The 19,758-nt window shown below is 42.3% G+C and overlaps 1 pseudogene; it reads left to right on the forward strand.

Moving 5' to 3' along the window:
- The window catches only part of LOC116806975 (dynein axonemal heavy chain 5-like), a 66,911-nt pseudogene that overhangs the window by 13,798 nt on the left and 33,355 nt on the right, over nt 1-19,758 (forward strand).

The raw sequence follows: 19,758 nt of genomic DNA on the forward strand, positions 1-19,758 counted from the left end.
ATTTGGAATTTAGTAAATATATTTTTGCCACTTGAAAATCATGTTTCCCAGCTTTGGCCTTAAAATTATCACTGAATTCATTACAATGGCGATAACAGGTTGCGATGAGACTGAAAGTAAAATTTGTTTATGATTTTGTGAATAATTTACTCTCTTGGAAGAAAAAGAGGCTATATTAATAAACTAGGATTTCATAGAAAAGGAAGAGGATTTTATGAAGTACTTGAATAATAGAAGGAATGGAACTGAACAGTATAAAAAGTTTGAACTCTTATGGTGCACATTACCAAGGGTGGAAGCTCATCAATTTTTAATAAGATAAATGAATTGAACTATAGGTGTCATATTAAATCCTGTGGTGGTGTTTGATTAATTTGTGATGGTGATTCTTTGATCTGCTCACCTGGAACGGCAGGGGACTGATACAGAAGTGCTTAGAGTGTTACTTAGCTTTTTTTTCCAAAATGAGGGATCATTTGATGGTTTTGATGATAGTCTTTCTAATATGTGCTAACACTTTAAATTGGTCACCTTAGGAGAACTGAGCTTTTTTAAAGTCCAAATAAAATGCTTCTGTGGGGTTTTTAATTAAAAAAAAAATTCTATTTAGATGGTTTTGGAGTCACAAAATAATCTCTGAGGGGAACTGAGAGATCAGTTGATCCTGTGGAAGTGAAAACCACATATAAAAAAGATTCTTGTTCTTTCATGCAGCTAACAAAACAGAAAATGGAATACTAAAAACTCCTACCCAGCAGGATGTTAAAGACATGTCCACTACCTCAATACTCATAGCAGAATTTATCTACTATGTTTAAAAATCTGTAGCATTTGTAGTCATTACTGTCTGATACCCAGGAATATTTTTCATATACTTTAGAGTTGTTAATGTGTTCATATATATATATATATATATATATATATATATGTAAATATATAAAAATTTTTATATATAGGCATATATATTTTTATCTATGCCTATATATATATAAAATTTTATGCAAAACCCTGAAGAACTAGCATATAATCTTGACTGTCCTTTCTCTTCTTTAATAAAGAAGATATTGCAAAATTTTTGTCTTTTTCTGATGATTTAAAAAGTCTGAATTTTTTCTTGCATGCTATCTTTTCCATATTATGAACAGAGCTGAACATGGTACTTCATCTGGAAACTTACCAGTAGTAAGCAATATGGAAGATTATGCAAGAACTGAGGTATTCATACTCTTCCTCTGGAGATTTTTTTCATTGAAGGAAAAGTATAGTACTCTGTGTATGTTTCAAATATGTTTGTTTAAGGGAAAGCCATCTTCAAAATGTCATTAATGAAAGTGTTGTGTTTAAAAATTAGACAATTGAAAACCACTTTTCAAAAGTTTCTGTCATATGAGCTTTAAGAATTGGAGTTTTTTAGTTACTAGGAAAAAAATATCTTGTAGAAATGAAGAAAAATAGAAATGAGAATAAAGAACCTGCATGTACAATTAAAAAAGTTCTAATTATTGAGTAATAAAAATGTCTTGTGCTGGTCTACCCGATGACTGTAGTCTCTAAAGAAGAGTAGGCATGTGGATTTTTGACAGCTTAAGCAGTAATGTTTTTTCATGATGGCCTAGTATAAGAATAGAGGATTAAACCATTCAGATTCCTATATCATTCATTCTTGTCATGAAATTGAAAGCCTAGGAATCTGTGACTGAAATGTTTTTTTTCCAAATGAATGCACAAGACCTTTGTAAACATTGTTATCATCACAATTTAATTTTTAATGGTAATTTCTGTTATCTTTCAGATTTCTCTGTGTAATTTGGAGTTACTGCTGAAGGTAACAAATGTAAATTTACATGTCTAACACTTGTCAGACTAGCAATTGATAAAAGGTGTTTTATTCTTGACTGATCACTACTTTAGTCAGATGGTAGAATGGACATAATTTCATGTGTTTCTTTTCTTCAGAAGGAACTGCAGCATACAGCTCTTGACTGGAGACTTTTTACCAAGAAACAATGCAAGTTTCCTGTTCCCCCTCTACTCTTTCACTTTGACTTTTATTTGCTTCCTTGTCTTTTGAAAGACAACAAATATCTCTTTTTTTTCTTTCTCTACTGGTTTGTTCACAGGAACATCTTGTAGCATCACTGTGACTGAAAGGCCAAAGATTTGTCAGTGAAACTATATGTCTAAATACTTAGAGATGGTGATTTCTTAAAAAAAAACTCCACCCCAAACGATCATATTTTGACAAGTAGAGCTTACCTCTTAAATGAGTATAAACCTGGAAACTAAAGGTTATGCAGTGATATATTTTCATACATTTTAGAAGGTAAAATTTACAAATTCTTCTGAAATACAATATTTTTCTGCTTCCCTAAACTCCCAGCATCTATTTCGCAAAGTTTTCTTTTACTGCTAGGAATTTCTTTGGTCAAAAATTTTCTCATGATTTCTCTCCTTTGCCAACCAAGAAAAAAAAAAATCTGAAATTCTTAAAATTATTCAGGAAAAATATCTCAAAACCAAGGACCTTGCATTAGGCCTTTACTGTCTAAATGCTACAAAATCTCCTTCTGACACTCAGTGTGCTGCTTTTCTGCTGCTATTTCCACTATTATATATGTTTCGACCTGGTTGGCCTTGCCATATAGTCACTTGAACTCATATTGCTTACCTCTGAAGATTTAGGGATTTTAACTCTGCTAAAGGTTTTATGTATGATTGTTCTCTTCCATATCTATTCACAGTGTAGTGAATCTCATTATTCTGTAATGAGATAAATATTTCCTTTATTTCAAGAATTTTGTTTTCCTGTAGAAAAGGCAGGCATCAGTTTTGTATCAATGTTGTTTTCCTGCACTACAGTCCTTTGTTTTATTTTTTTTCACTTTGTTTCGTGTATGAAAGCTGTCATTCTTATTCCAAAGTGATCACCCCAAATTTTGCCCAATTCTATCACTTAACAGGACATTAAATCCTCTTTGGCCAGGATTATATCATAGAACAAGACAATCTCCCTAATAACTGCAGTTACGAGTTATTTTACCAATAACTTAGCTATTATTCTGGTTATGTGCCATATGTAGTTTCACTTATGGAGTACTGCAAAAAATGAAGATGCTTTAGGTGAAATCAGGTGAAATGCTTCACTGAAATCAGAGTAAAATTTCTGAAATAGTCTATGGAGTTGCATAATTCAAGCAAGTTTTGTCTTCATAGTCAGGAAGCTTAGTAAAACTGTACTTGACCACCTGCCTTCTAATTGTTGCTCATTATTTTCACTGCTGTAGGATAAATTGCCAGATAGACCACCTAGTTTAAGACAAAAATAGATCTTCATGGGGAAGAATATGAATGCAATCATTTGATACAACTTGATCTGGGACTGGCAGCTAAGTAATTTGAAAAAACTTCCTTCCATAGAGCTGTATGTGTGAAACTTGGTTTTAAAAGAGAGTTTTAGGTTGAGAAGAATCATTTGAGCTTATAATTAATGCTAGCAGTAAATGGTTCTGGTTCTAAGCTGAGTGATGGAGTTAGCATGAATAAGTGCCTGTGTTAGCAAATGCTCTTCTGTCTTGTAACTGAGCTATCAGTCATTAGAATTATGGTGTGCTATAAAACTTCATTAGCATTAAAGTATTCTCTCAGGTGATATACATTTTAACAATCCTATATTAATAGTCACATCCCACAAGTCCATTACACATTTCATGGTTTAATTATCTCTCCTCAGTGTTCAGAACCTGTCTGGATTTGTCCATTCTTTGGTAATGAGTGGCAAATTTGTCCAAGTTTTAGTAAGTTTCTGCATGAAGTAGTTTTGTGTTCTGTTAATAACTGTCTAAATCTTGGCTGTCTGGGCAAACAGATAGTAAACAATAGCCAACATGGACTTAAGAAAGCTAAATCATGCTGGACATAATTACTTTCTACATTGAAATGAGGAAGCTGAAAGACTGGTGCAGGCAATATACCTTAATTTCAGTTAAATTTCTTATGCCATCTGCCACAGTATTTTCACTTGGAAGCTCATGAAGTATGTTCTGGAAATAAGGATAATTAAGTGGACGGAACATTGGCTGGATCTTTATATATAAAATGAGACAATCATTGGTTGAACATCTCTTTGGTTCCTGGTAAGCAGAGCAGTCTTGGGGTCAACACTGAAGCCCAGGTAACTGAATATCTTTATCACTGGCCTGTGTCACAACACAGACTGCCCTTTTATCAGATCTGGTGATGACAGCAAGTGGGGTGAAATTACTGATATACTAAACTCTAAAACTTCAATTGAGAGAGAACTTGGGAAACTTGAAACTTGGAAAAATAGAAACATATTAATTTCAGCACAAAATAAAGGCAAAAGTCTGTACCTGCAGTAGAATAACCCATGTGTTAGCGGCTGATGACTGACTGTTGGAGAAACAGGGCTGTTGGAAATGAACTGGATATTCTTGAAGGTGTCCAGCTGAATACGAGTCAGCAAGGTATTCTCATCCTAAAGAAGGCAAGCCACACACTCCAGCTCCTTAGGGTAAGGATGGCTAGTGTCTTTGAACGAAGTTACTGTCTGCTTGACACTGATGAAAACACACAGGAACTGCTGTGAGCAAATGTGGCTCCCTTCTTGAAGCACAGTGTTGAGTAGCTGGAGAGAGCCCATTGGAGGGGTGCTACTGTAATTTGGTGTACAAATGTCCCACAAGGTTGAGTAAAGTGGGCTTGTTTATTGTACTGAAGAGGACCCTACAAGTGTGGCCTATAGCTGCTTGAAAGTGTGACAGAGGTAGTGGACATAAACTCTCCTCTTCAGAGGCAAGTGATAATCAGGAGACAATACTCAGGCTGCACCTTGGGAGGTTCATATTGGACATCAGGAGAAAATATTTACATAGTAGGCTGGTGCTGCAGTGGAACAGGTAGCACTATTTTGATTCTAGAACTTTTCAAGACTTTGATAGATAAAGCACCAGTCGACTTGTTGATGGACTAACTGAGCAGGAGAACGGACTAAAGGTGCCTTTAAAAATGATGCTTTTATGATTACGGGGACTTTATTTCCATTTCTACTAATTCACCCAATGACAAAAAATATTTCAAAATTTTATGTTCAGCGATAATTCTGCCCACAGTATTGCTAGGCAAAGCTGTCTCTATTAATATGCTGTAGATTCAACAAATGAAGAAGTCTAGCAACATTGGTCATAGTTATGATTTGAGATCTCCTACATCAGTTACGTTTTTAAAGACTTTTTCAAAACCAGGGTTGTTATTAGTAGAACATAGTTCTGCAGCTCAAATCAGTGGATTCCCTTCCCATTCTATCTTTTTTCCCTTTTTTTACCTCTGTCAGTTTTAGGTGGCATTAAATCTGAAACACTTACTAATGCCATAATTTTGGCAGAAGCTCCTCAGCGTATCATGAAAAAAAAAAAAAAGTAAAACATTTAAAAGGTTGTATATGTTTCTTTTTAACTGAAACTTTGATGAAGAGAATGAAATATTAAAATCTGAGATAAAATACAAAATCATTCCACATAAATAGAAATCATTTATTCTACATGTCCAATGGAAAAAAAAAAAAAAAAAAAAAAAGAGAAGAGAGACCAAAATGTCCTGCAGACTGCTTGAGGGAAGTTTCAATGCATGAGGGAAAAAGGTGGAAAGCTGGGTGACAATGTTAGATCCTAGGGAGTGACACCTTTTGAACTTGATATTCACTTTCTTACTCTAATATACAGAGCATGTGAAAGTATGTTCCTAGATTGCTCGGAAAGACTTTGTGCTAAAAAACCCAATTTCTTTAATATTTGTATCAATCATAACACCTATGAGTATGAGAGAGCTGCAGTATTGATCAGTTCAGACTACTTCCATCAATACAATATTAAAATGTATGGCAAGCGCTCAATATAATATTCATGACAATCAATCATAAACAGGTTTCAGATTTCATTTGAAAAGTCTTTCTGAGCTGTAATCACTGCTTTTATGTTTCCAGCCACTGGAGGATATAGAAGAGATCTTTGGAAGGCCTTTAGGTATTTTTTTACATGTGGAAATTGTCAAGTAATATAAGATATATATGTTACAACTATCGTATGCTTTCTGCCCAACAGTGATTGCTAATTACTTTCCACTGCAAAACACAGTTATAAAATGTGTTGTGATTTTCTCATGAATATCATATTTATTTTATTGTAATTTTCCATTTTCTTCAAGCCCCGTTAGCTTCTACAATTCAGGTAATGATTCCTATGACATAATTTTCAGCTCCAGAAAACTTATTTTTGCATTCACAGAGACAGTTCATTCATATCTTAACCTAATTTCAGAATGGGTATGGGCAGAATGCATAAAAAAATGCATTAAATAGTGATGGCCAAATATCCCTATTCAACAGTCATTTCCAAAAAGGAAAAATGCAGTTTCCTTCAGAACCATTATTTCCACTTTAAATCCATTCTCTACACTAAACAGAAATAACGAGAATTAGCTATTTTACCGGAAATAAAATATTCTTTTTGTTCTAGTCATGTTTTGTACACTGCTGAGAACTGGGGAATAGGGATAATACATTTCTTCAAAATCTCAGCAATTCAAATACTTTTTTCATCAGAATACCTTGCCTTGTTTTTTTTTCATTGTTGTTCTTCATGATGTTCATTCCATGCAGTATCTGAGGTGGTTAATCGTATGACAAAAAGAGGTGAAAATACAGATTTGCAAAAGGAATAGGTGTTTCATGAATACTGATGAAATGGTGTTTTATGAATACTTAATGAAAACCCAGTTTGCTTATTTTTCTGATTGGCTGAAGTCTGTTGAAACCTTCCAAAAATTATGGGTTGACTTCCTTCAACATAGGAGGAAACGAAACCTACAAAGAGAATTTTTGAATTTAGTATATTACTCCTGTGTTCTGATTGACTTTAGCTATGAATTTTGCATATTTGTGTGCTATAAAGCAGAGAAAGCAAGTAGTTTTCCCTTCAAGTATTTAATTGCCATTGAGGCAGGCAGCTTGGGAGACTTTAATGGCTGGAAACAGCCACGTGAGTTTAAAATGTCGCTTAGAACGTGTTCTATTAAAGATGGTGAATGACAAAAGCCCCAGTGCTGTGTTTATATGGTCATCACTATTGGAAGTGATGACACAGTTGGACAAGACCGACGACACTGACCACAGTGTCATGTGAAACAAAGTAAATGAAAGTGCTAATAAGACAAAGTGTTCTGTCATCCTGAAAATAAATGTAAGCTAAGATTGATTTTTCCAAAGAATTTGAGTTTCTGGAGACATTGTGCATCTTCTCATTTAAATTTTTAGAATTTTAAACATTAATTCAAGAATATGGGAGTTTTTATTTCAAGGTCATTCTCTTCCTTGCCAGCACAGTGCACGTATCCCGCTCTTGCCCAGAAACATGGATTTGCTGAACACTCCAAAAACACTGCTCTTTCCTAGGCGAGCTTCAAACTGCTGTCAGACGTCTGTGCTCTCTCTTTTCCGGTGCCCAGCTCGTTGCAGTAGAGTGCACAGCCCACCCTGGCATTCAGTTCACAGTGAAGGCAATTGCAAAAAACGAGAAGCTGCTCACTCCCAAACACAAGGGGCTGTCTATGTCCTTGCTTCCCGACAAACCCAGTGCAGCCCTTCTTTTCTGCAGCTGCCATCGAGTTCTCTGCATCTTGGAAGTTTAGATTACGAACAAGAATTCTCCAGGACGTCTGCATCAGGACGAAGTCAAAACCCAGGAAAGTCGTCCTGGAAAACCTGCCATAGGCATGCCAGCGGTGAATTGAAAGGGAAGGCAGCTGCAGCCAGCATCCTCTAGCAGTCCCAAGGCTGCGCACACAAGCCGGCTTCGTTCTTTGCCTCTCAGAAGCCAAGCGCTCTCACCGGCTCCCGTACGTGAAGAATCGGCTACTACGTGCACCGCTGGCGTGAACCGCAGTTGTTGGCTGCAAAGCGAGGCTTCGGCGGAAAGACGCCGGGAACCGGCGCTTCCCTCCGGACAGCTGCAGAGAGCCGAAGTCCGCGTCTCTAGTGGACTGCGTCATAGCGAAAAGCTTTTCCAGCGTGTCTCGCAGGGAGAAAGCTTTCCAACACAGTGCTCGTATCCCGCTCCTTCGCAGGAACATGCATTTGCTGAACACTCCAAAAAACACTTCTCTTTCCTAGGCAAGCTTGAAACTGCTTTCAGACGTCTGTGCTCTCTGTTTTCCAGGTCCCAGCTCGGTGCAGTAGAGTGCACAGCCCACCCTGGCATTCAGTACACAGTGCAGGCAATTGCAAAAAACCATTAGCTGCTCACTCCCAAACACAAGGCGCTGTCTATGTCCTTGCTTCCCGAAAAACTCAGCGCATCCCTTCTATTCTGCAGCTGCCATCGAGTTCTCTGCATCTCGGAAGATCAGGGCACGAACAAGAATTCTCCAAGACATCTGCATCAGGACCTAGTCAAAACCCAAGAAAGTCGTCCTGGAACACCTGCCATAAGCATGCCAGCGGTGAATTGAAAGGGCAGGCAGCTGCAGCCACCGTCCTCTAGGAGTCCCAAGGCTGCGCAAACCAGCCGGCTTCATTCTTCGCCTCTCAGAAGCCAAGCGCTCTCCCCGGCTCCCGGAGGCGAAGAAGCGGCTACTACGTGCACTGCTGGCATGAACCGCAGTTGTAGGCTGCAAAGCGCGGCTTCTGCGGAAAGACACCGGGAACCGGCGCTTCCCTCCGGACAGCTGCGGAGAGCCGTAGTCCGCGTCTCTAGTGGACTGCGTCATAGCGAAAAGCTTTTCCAGCGTGTCTCGCAGGGAGAAAGCTTTCCAACACAGTGCTCGTATCCCGCTCTTGCGCAGAAACATGGATTTGCAGAACACTCCAAAAACACTGCTCTTTCCTAGGCGAGCTTCATACTGCTGTCAGACGTCTGTGCTCTCTGTTTTCTGGTGCCCACCTCGGTGCAGTAGAGTGCACAGCCCACCCTGGCATTCAATGCACAGTGAAGGCAATTGCAAAAAACCAGCAGCTGCTCACTCCCAAACACAAGGCGCTGTCTATGTCCTTGCTTCCCGACAAACTCAGCGCAGCCCTTCTTTTCTGCAGCTGCCATCAAATTATCTGCATCTTGGAAGATCAGTGTTACGGTGAGCTCCTGGACGCCCCTTTGTCCCCCCTTTCCTAGGGCCTCTGTGGCTCTGATCATGATAACCCCTGAATCCTCCTCCTTGCCCCAATGGGGTTGGCAGGGAGCCAGGAGTGCCCACCCTGTCCAAAACCTATATAGACCCCTGAAACTTCCTGCTCTTTCTCTTTTGCCCCGCTCTCCATGGACACCACAGAATAAAGAGAGCTGTTCCAACGCCCTGGGTAAGGAGCCTCTTCTGATTACCTTTCCCTCTCCCATGCTATTTCCTCCCCCCACAGCCCCATATCTCTGAGCTAGTCGGATCCATTCGGGGGGCTTCGTGGAGGGGGGGGAAAACCAATAGAAATAACAGTTGGTTCCCCAACGTGTGCTGCTCTGGGCCCACGAAGAAGCTGGACCCCCTATTTCGGTGGGAGTCAGAAGCTTTTGGGACAGCCAACTGCCCTGGTACTCTAGCTGCCTTTAAAAGCTTTGAGTCACGAGGGACAGTCGGAGACCTCTGCCTGAGTACCACAGGAGAGCCGACTGGAGAAGGAACCCCCAGAGAGGGTTTCACAGACGAATCCCGCAGTCACAGGCTTGGTAAATTCTCCGACGCGGCACCCGGGACCGCGCCTGGCTGGGAGGGGTTACCATAAGTGACTGGGGGGGCTGCTTGCGGGACGGTGAGCCAGGGCCCTACTGCGAGTAAGCGGGAACCGGTGGGCTGCGCATACCCACGTTCCACGGGGAACAGGCATGGGAGGAGCGGGCTAAAGCCGCCCCGGCAGCGGCAGGACAAGAGGGCTGAAGCCGCCCCTCCCCCTGTGCACCCCCCGGCTCGGGTTTTCCACGGAGGGAAATTCGAATCATTCGTGCTGTGTTATTAGCTCTGGTGGAGACTAGACCAGTGAAACAATTTAAAATCATGGGTACTAACATTTCACTGCAACAGAAGAGTATACTAACACATCTTAGCAATAACTTAAACAATGTATCATTCTCTAATAAGCTCCTCCTGCGTTTTGTGTGCTGGCTACAGACAGAAATACCAAATTTTACTGTGCAAGACCTGAATTCGCTTGCTTTTTGGAATCAGATTGGACAGATATTAACTTTAAAAGTCGAAAATGGTGAACATAAAGTTTCTCGATTTATTCCGATAGTTTTACAAGCACGGAAAAATATTTTAGAAGCAGAAAAGAGCATGCAAACGCAGATCCACAGTTCTAACACCCCCTTTTCCCCTTCCTGCCCACCTCCTGAATACCCCAGCCCTGAAAACCCCTCACCCACCCCTTATCCCCCTCTGACACCTTGTTTTTCTGAGATACAGCCCGGAGTGTGTCTTAAAGAGCAGTGCGGTGTCTCTACAGCACACGCGGCCAGATCATGGCGGCGGCCATGTGGTTTCACCGGCGCCGGCCGCTCCACCCCCCATTCCTCCTCCCACTCGCATTCCTTTGCTTCCCCCGCCCCCACCCCCTCCTCCCTCCCCTCCTCCGACGCCTGCTTATCTCCCATAGCAACACTCCACCTTCCTTATCAGTGCCAGCCCCCGGGTTGCCCCGGGAACAGGGGCGGGGCCGGCCCCTGCACTCCTCCGAGCCCCAGCGCCGAGGACCGCAGGGCGGGGGCGGGGCACAGCAGCTCCGCGGCTCAGAGCCGGGGCGGGGACCGAGTCTGCACCGCGGAGCAGACAGCCCGAGAGGGGGGGGGCGAGCTGCCCCTCACCGAGGTGGGGGGTGCGCGGGACGGACACAAGCCTGTCTCTGTCGAGGAAATCATACCATCTATAACTCCAGTGGTTTATTTAGGGAGAAGAAACGGTACAAAAACATACCAACCTCTCCCATACAGGGACAAAACAGAAATCTGTAAGGTTCAGAGAGAATTTGGGAGATCGAGTGAGATTTTCAAGGGTATGATGAGGGCAACATTCAATTCAAATGAAATGGTGCCAAAAGATATAACTGATTTGTTTAAATGTTTACTAACATCCTCTGAATATGAGATATGGGAAAATAAGTGGAAATTGGCTTTGGAAACAGTTTTGCAAGAAATACAGCGTACACCCAGTGATGCCACCGACATGGATGGCCAGCCCCTTACAATACACCATTTGTGTGGGACAGGAGACATACAATGTCCAGAAAAACAAACCAGACTGTTTAGAAAAAATCTGTACTGCTGCAGAAAAGACGCTGTATCAATTACCAGGCACTGAGGTTGAATGCAGTTATATTAATATCAAACAGTTTCCTTCTGAGAGTTTTTTGCAGTTTGTGGATCGTTTGAGAAGCCAAGTTGAAAAACAGGTGCAACACACCAGTGTGCAAACAGAGTTGATTAAAGAAATGGCCCAGAGGAATGCCAACGAGACCTGTCGTAGGATTCTTCTCAGCCTTCCTCTTGATCCAGCACCTACTCTTGGCCAGATGATCGAGGCCTGCGCTAAGAAAGCAGAGCTGCTTGATAGTCCTGTCAGTCATAGAGCACCAGCAGAATTACAGCCTGTTGCCACTGCTACATCAAACCCCAGGAAGCCACCCAGATCATCACAACAGCTGCAGCAAATCATCTGCCTGCATTGCAAGAAACCAGGACACTTTGCCAGGAACTGTCCTCAGAACCAGAACCAGAGACAGATCAACAAACAAAAAAACTAGATGCACAGCGCGTGCCCACTGCTACGCGCAAAGATACAAATATAGTGGGACACAAATGTGAAAATACTTCTCTCTTAAGAAATAAGGGGGGGGGGTGGATACTATGATGGGGGGAGAGAGAAAAATAAAAATGTCAAATGTATTACTAACAAGGTTTGGCAGCCACTAGGCGGACCCCGCTTAGTGACTGCCAAAGGATTTAATTTCAGAAACACTGATTGGAAAGTCATTGTTGTGGACCTATCAAAACACCCTCAGGACCTGCAGGCGTACGATATGGAACTGGACAGTGAGTATTTTGTTATTGGGGACACAGCATACACACCTCCTGAGATTGAAATAGTTCCCAGTACTACTAAGGGAAAAATATCCAGCCTTATGCTGTTGGCACGTTGCTTGCACCCTCCATTCTATCTAGAAAAGGGGCAACTTCTGGCACAAGCCATTCCCATCCCAGTAGAAATCACAGTAGAAGGAAAATCTCCAGAAGTCTACTGGGCGGAAGTAGTAGGAGAAGATAAACCGTCCATGGCATGCAACCTAGCACATGGGTCAGAGCACCTTCATGTGGAAGGTGTTCTGGACACAGGTGCAGACATCACGGTGATACCCAAAACCATGTGGCCATCACACTGGGAATTGCAACCTGTGGCAGGCAAACTTCAGGGTATAGGAGGAACTACATTGGCAAAAATTTCTAAAAATGTAGTGCAAATTGAGGGACCTGACGGGAAATCAGCAAGTGTTCGCCCGTTTGTGGCAGACTATAAGGCTCCTCTGTGGGGGAGAGACACCATGTCCCAGTGGGGAGTCCAATTAATCATTCCTAAGACACCCCAGGATTTTCGGGAGTAGCCACTGTGGAGCGCCATGCCCACAAGTTAAAGTGGTTGGATAACACCCCAAAGTGGGTAGCACAGTGGCCTTTGAGTAGAGAAAAACTCGAGGCGCTTGAAAAACTTGTGGAGGAGCAGGTAGCTCAAGGACACCTGCAAGAAACAGACAGCCCTTGGAATTTCCCAGTCTTTGTAATAAAGAAGCCTGGGAAGGACAAGTGGAGATTGCTCCATGATCTCAGAGAGATAAACAAGATTGTGGGGGACATGGGACCTCTCCAACCGGGGATGCCAAGCCCAGCTATGCTTCCCCAGGACTGGAAATTGGCTGTGTTAGATATAAAGGACTGCTTCTTCCAAATTCCATTGCACCCTGAAGATGCCCCGAGGTTTGCATTCTCTGTTCCCACGGTCAATAGAGAAGCACCGATGAAACGCTACCACTGGAAAGTTTTGCCCCAAGGTCTAAAATCCAGCCCTTTCATATGCCAACAGTATGTAGCAGCACTGCTGTCTCGAGTGCGTGCAGAGAGAAAGGATGCCATCATCCTACACTATATGGATGACGTGCTTGTGTGTGCTCCCAATGACTCTATACTCCAATATACACTTGACCTAGTGGTTAAAGTTTTAACCTCTGCTGGATTCAAATTGCAGGAAGACAAAGTTCAAAGAATGCCACCTTGGAGATACCTGGGCCTGGAAATTTCTGCAAAGACTATTGTCCCACAGAAATTGGAGATCAATTGCAACCCCAGAACATTAGCAGACCTCCACTTGCTGTGTGGGTCTTTAAATTGGGTAAGGCCCTGGCTAGGCCTCACGAAGGAAGATCTGGAACCTCTTTTCAATTTATTGAAGGGGGAGAGGGAGCTGACCTCCCCCAGGGAACTGACTCCAGAGGCAAAGACAGCAATCGAAAAGGTACAGAAGGCCTTGTCAGAAAGGCAGGCACACAGGTGTGACCCAAATCTGCCTTTCCAGTTCATTGTTCTAGGAAAGCTCCCACACCTGCATGGCTTGATTTTCCAATGGATCAAGGGGCAGAAGGACCCACTCTTAATCATAGAATGGGTTTTCCTATCGTTCCAAAGATCCAAAACCATCACTAGGCCACAAGAGCTGCTAGCAAAGTTGATTCAGAAGGCCAGGGTGAGGTTGTGTGAATTAGCAGGGTGTGACTTTGCATGTATTCACCTTCCAGTCAGGCTTTCTGAGGAGGGAAGGAACTCTCCTGAGAGGCTGACTAAAGGGATGTTTGAGCATTTGCTCCAGAGCAGTGCCAGTCTCCAGCTATCTCTGGACAGCTATAGGGGACAAATATCAGTCCATGCCCCGTCTCACAAGTTGTTCAATGAGGAATTCCACCTGATTCCTCAAGAGAAAAGGAGCCGGAGGGCACTCAAGGCTCTCACAGTGTTCACTGATGCCTCTGGGGCTTCCCACAAGTCGGTGATGACTTGGAGAAATCCACAGACTCAGCATTGGGAAGTTGATATTGAGCTTGTGGAGGGATCCCCCCAGGTGGCTGAACTGGCTGCAGTGGTGAGAGCTTTTGAGAGGTTTTCCGAGCCGTTCAACTTGGTGACAGACTCTGCCTATGTGGCAGGTATAGTGTCCAGGGCGGAGCAGGCTGTGCTCAGAGAAATAGAAAATGAACATCTCTTCAGGTTACTCTCAAGGCTAATTTATTTAATCTCGCACCGAGAACATCCATTCTTTGTGATGCATGTGAGGTCACACACTGATTTGCCAGGTGAGATTGCAGAGGGGAACGGAAAAGCAGACTCCTTCGCTGCACCAGTTGAAAAGCAAGTCTCCCTGATGTTTTCCAACAGGCAAAGCTGAGTCACGAGCATTACCACCAGAACGTGCCAGGTTTGATTCGACAGTTCCAGCTAACACGGAGTCAGGCCCGAGCCATTGTGACCAACTGTCCTAATTGCCAGCTCCAGGCGGTGCCATCCTTAGGCATGGGAGTAAACCCCAGAGGCCTTAGCAGCTGTGAGGTATGGCAGACAGACATCACACACATTCAGAGTTTTGGTCACCTTGAATGCGTTCATGTAAGCGTGGACACATTCTCAGGTGCAGTGTATGCCTCTGCCCATATAGGACAAAAGGCTGCACATGTCAAACAACACCTAGTACAAGCATTTTCAGTATTGGGGGTGCCAAAAACGATCAAAACAGATAATGGCCCAGCGTATGTATCCAAGGAGTTCCTGGAATTTCTCCAGCAGTGGGGAGTGGAACATAAGACTGGCATTGCCCACTCCCCCACAGGTCAAGCTGTAGTCGAGCGTGCACACCAGACGCTCAAGCAGGTATTGAAAAAACAAAACAGCTCAGCTCCGTGGATGTCTCCACGAGAGAAGCTCTGTAAAGCTATGTTTACTATCAATTTTCTGAATTGTTCATTCGAAAATATGAGTCCACCGGTTGTACGTCACTTTAACAGTGGCAAGCAGTTTAAATTGTCTCAGCATCCACCGGTCTTGATTAGGGATCCAGAAACTTGGGAAACCAAGGGTCCCTATGAACTTGTGACCTGGGGTCGTGGCTATGCGTGTGTAGCTACTCCCTCAGGCCCTCGGTGGATTCCCCAGAAGTGGGTGAAACCTTTTGTCCCCAAGAATCCAGGTCAAACAGAAGGGGACAAGAAGCAAGTGTCTGATGCTTCAAAGAGAAGACGCCACCGGATGGGAGAAGAAGAAAATTCCTAGGCAGGAATTCCTTCCGGCAGAAACAGAAGCTTTAACATGTTCTTAAAATGTTTGTTCTTCCCTTTTAGAGAAAACCTACCTTCCACTCAACCCGGTGATGAACCCCATGGAAGTTGTCATCCAGCAAATGCTGAAGAGAATGTTCAAGGGATGGGGATTCACGGGGTGGTGGACATCTGTAGTTAGATCAATTTTGTTAGTCCTTGTTATTCTGTTCTTTGTAACCCTAGCGTTCGGGATCCTGCGTCACTTGAATTTCAAAGCTATCAAGGGCCTCATACCTTCTGCCTCAGAGGTCAACCACATAGAGTTGGCTAACCTGAGGAGGCCTGACCACGCCACCAACATGGGGTGGTGGGAAACCCATGCTCGGGGTTGAATTGAGCCCAGTGAATTCCTGTAACCTTGCTTAACAAATAAGGGGGAGGTGTTACAGTGTGCTCCTGGACACCCTTTTGTCCCCCCTTTCCTAGGGCCTCTGTGGCTCTGATCATGATAACCCCTGAATCCTCCCTCCTGCCCCAATGGGGTTGGCGGGGAGCCAGGAGTGCCTACCCTGTCCAAAACCTATATAGACCCCTGAAACTTCCTGCTCTTTCTCTTTTGCCTCGCTCTCCATGGACACCACAGAATAAAGAGAGCTGTTCCAACGCCCTGGGTAAGGAGCCTCTTCTGATTACCTTTCCCTCTCCCATGCTATTTCCTCCCCCCACAGCCCCATATCTCTGAGCTAGTCGGATCCATTCGGGGGGCTTCGTGGAGGGGGGGGAAAACCAATAGAAATAACAGATCAGGGCACGAACAAGAATTCTCCAGGACATCTGCATCAGGACCAAGTCAAAACCCAAGAAATTCATCCTGGAACACCTGCCATAAGCATGCCAGCGGTGAATTGAAAGGGCAGGCAGCTGCAGCCACTGTCCTCTAGCAGTCCCAAGGCTGCGCACACAAGCCGGCTTCGTTCTTCGCCTCTCAGAATAAACCGCTCTCCCCGGCTCCCGGAGGTGAAGAAGCTGCTGCTACGTGCACCGCTGGCGTGAACCGCAGTTGTAGGCTGCAAAGCACTGCTTCGTCAGAAAGAGGCCGGGACCCGGCGCTTCCCTCCGGACAGCTGCGGAGAGCCGTAGTCCGCATCTCTAGTGGACTGCGTCATAGCGAAAAGCTTTTCCAGCATGTCTCGCAGGGAGAAAGCTTTCCAGCACAGTGCACCTCTCCCGCTCTTGCCCAGAAACATGGATTTGCTGAACACTCCAAAAACACTGCTCTTTCCTAGGCGAGCTTCAAACTGCTGTCAGACGTCTGTGCTCTCTGTTTTCCGGTGCCCAGCTCGGTGCAGTAGAGTGCACAGCCCACCCTGGCATTCAGTGCACAGTGAAGGCAATTGCAAAAAACCAGCGGCTGCTCACTCCCAAACACAAGGCGCTCTCTACGTCCTTTCTTCACGACAAACTCAGCGCAGCCCTTCTTTTCTGCAGCTGCCATCGAGTTCTCTGCATCTTGGAAGATCAGGGCATGAACAGGGTTTTTTGGCTGCAGAAGAAATTTTAGGTTCTCATGTGGCAATGTTCCTTGGTATGGGTCTCATCAGAGGATCTATCTGATATAAGCACCTTTTTGCCTTAGTTGATTATCATAAGACATTTTTTACAGCTTAAATTTGCTTTTTTTTTTTTTACCCTGGTAAAAAAAATCAGAAAAAGGTCAGAAGACTTTTTTAAAGTGTGATGAGTATTTGTTAACCTTTTTTTTTTTAGATCATACATCACTTTAATCTTGATGGAAAATCTGAAACTCTTATACGGAACAGCAGGAGTGCAAGGCAAAGGCACCTGTTTTCTTTTTTCAGACAATGAGATCAAAGATGAGTCTTTCTTAAAATACTTGAAGAATGTCATCAGGGGAGGTAAGATGGTCAATTTTTCGCTTTTTAAAATTCAGAATTTTGAGGTAAAAGAGCATAATTTTTTTGAATATTTTGGTTTAGGTTGAAGCGTACACTTCCAAAAACTAGAACTCAAGTGCTTTTTGTCATTAGAGTAGTATTAAAAATGAATGCAGTCTACGAAATCTACAAAATCCTGGGTCACACCAAGAGAAGCTATTTTAAGGGACATGAGAACAGCTTAAAAAAATAAAATTTAGACTTGAGAAATATTACTGATGTTTTTAAAAGTTGTCTGTTAAATTTACTATTAGTATACAGTTAGTTTTTGTATGGTAAATTTATGTCCAGAATTGATGGGGTTTATTGATTTTATTTACTTATTTACTATTTCAGGGTTATGCTTCAGAGTAATTACTACTAGTTATTAGATTATAAAGATAAAGAAGGAAAGCTATTTGAGGGTGGAATTTAAAATTTACAGCAAGTTACATTTCAGTCTATTTAATGGAATAACTTCATGGAATAATTTAAAACTTCTTGTTAAAGAAGCTGGGGGGGGGGGTACTAATATCTTCAGTGTCTGAGATTTGTGTCCCTTCCTACAATAATGTGTATTAAAAGAACCTTATGATGTATCCTCTATTTTGGATAATGTCAAGAAGCATGAAAAATCTTCCTTCTTCCCAAAGGTGTCAAACTTATTTGCACGTGATGAAGTAGATGAGATCATTAGTGACCTCATTCCCTCCTTCAAAAAGGAGCATCCACAAAGACCTCCAACCAGTGAAGCTCTGTGTGACTATTTCATGGCCAGAGTCCATCAGAACCTTCACGTAGTTCTTTGCTTTTCACCAGTAAGTGAAAAATTCTGAAATAGGGCCCTGAAGTTCCCTGCTCTCATTTCTGGATGCACTATAGATTGGTTCAGCCGATGGCCTAAGGATGCTCTGGTGGCAGGCATGTATAGGATTTTTCTTTGCAGACACATAATTTTCTTATCAGTGGTCATGTAGCTGTTTTAATTGTGTTGAATTTTAACAAAATAAATCCTTGATTCTAATATTTGATGTAGACATTTTCTTCTTTAAAGACTGTTTTATTAAGCTGTTGAAATATTTCTAACAGAGAAATGGTTTTGAACACAGTTTAAAAAAAAATCCCCATGAAGATGTCTTTAAAGTATTTGTAAAGAAGGCAAATAAACTAAAGAAAGAGATTATTTATTAATATGTCTGTGATAGGGCATACAGAGGAATGCTGTGATTACCCAGTCCTTGGTAGGTAGCAGCTAGGTTCAGCGTGAAAAAGCAGTTGCACACTTTGGCGATGAAGAAGGACAGATCCTTGGCTGTACTTTTTACTGACAAGTGTGGAATAATATTCAGAATCTGACTGTGAGGAGTAAAGAAGACTGAGTTTTCAGGAGCTGGGTGAAAGCTAAGATACTTCATGCTGACTTGTTTTATAGTGACCTGTTTATAAGCTAAGATGTTTTTGTAAATATTTACTAACATTTAGGCTTTCTTTCTTTCCTAACTGTCTGAACACTTCCTGTCCTCATTTGATATGGACTGCACTGCTGATACAAAGATGGAAATTGTGCAGTGTGTGGGCTCATTCCAGGATGGAGTGACAGAAAAATGTTCTGATTACTTTCAAAGATACAGATGTTCTACACATGTGACTCCCAAATCCTACCTGATTTTTATTCAGCGATATAAAACCACATACAAAGAAAAGTATGCTGAAGTGCAAATATTATCAAACAGGTAGACTACTCAGGTTACTTCTGTTTTTCTGTAGTTTTCTTCCCCAGGTAGAATATTCTGAAATGTTTCATTTCGATGCATGGCTTGTCTCCTCACACAGCAAAAAAAAAAAGGTATTTTTAATTCCTAAAATTATGTGAAGTTGTAACTTATTCAAATATTGTAGTTGCTCTTGTCATATAAGATAAAGACTACATATATTTGGGGGGGCAGGGGAGAAGAGTAGTGATGCATGAAAAATAGAGGTAGAGGGAATATGAGGTGAATATAAACGATACCCATATGTTTCTAAAGAGTAAAAGAAGGCATCTACATGTAATTTTATATTATATTGATAATAGCATTTAATTTGTCAGGTGGCAAATTTTGTTTCCTAAGTGGACACTTGTAACCTCCTGTTATGAATATGTAAGGAATTTCCTAAGTGGTTTTGTGAGCACAGAGCCTTACTTAGACTCCTGAGCTTTTTAATCATGCATTATTAAGGTGGTTTTGATATACTTATTTCTATTTTAAGATGCTTTATTAAAGTAATGATATCTATTTGCTGATATATCTTCATGTCAGGAGCACCCAGCTGTAATGTAAAAGTAGCAATCAGTGCATCAGTTGGTATCACCCTTAATAAAAACTGCCTTTTCAGTTTTGAAAGATTGGCAAAAAGAACTGGAAACCTTAAAGAAAGGCTTAAACTTGTTTATTTGGCTTTGAATCATTCTTTGTCTTCAAAGTCAAATTGAGTTTGAAACCT

This window comes from Taeniopygia guttata, chromosome W, assembly GCF_048771995.1.
Source record: "Taeniopygia guttata chromosome W, bTaeGut7.mat, whole genome shotgun sequence".
Classification (NCBI taxonomy): Eukaryota; Metazoa; Chordata; class Aves; order Passeriformes; family Estrildidae; genus Taeniopygia; species Taeniopygia guttata.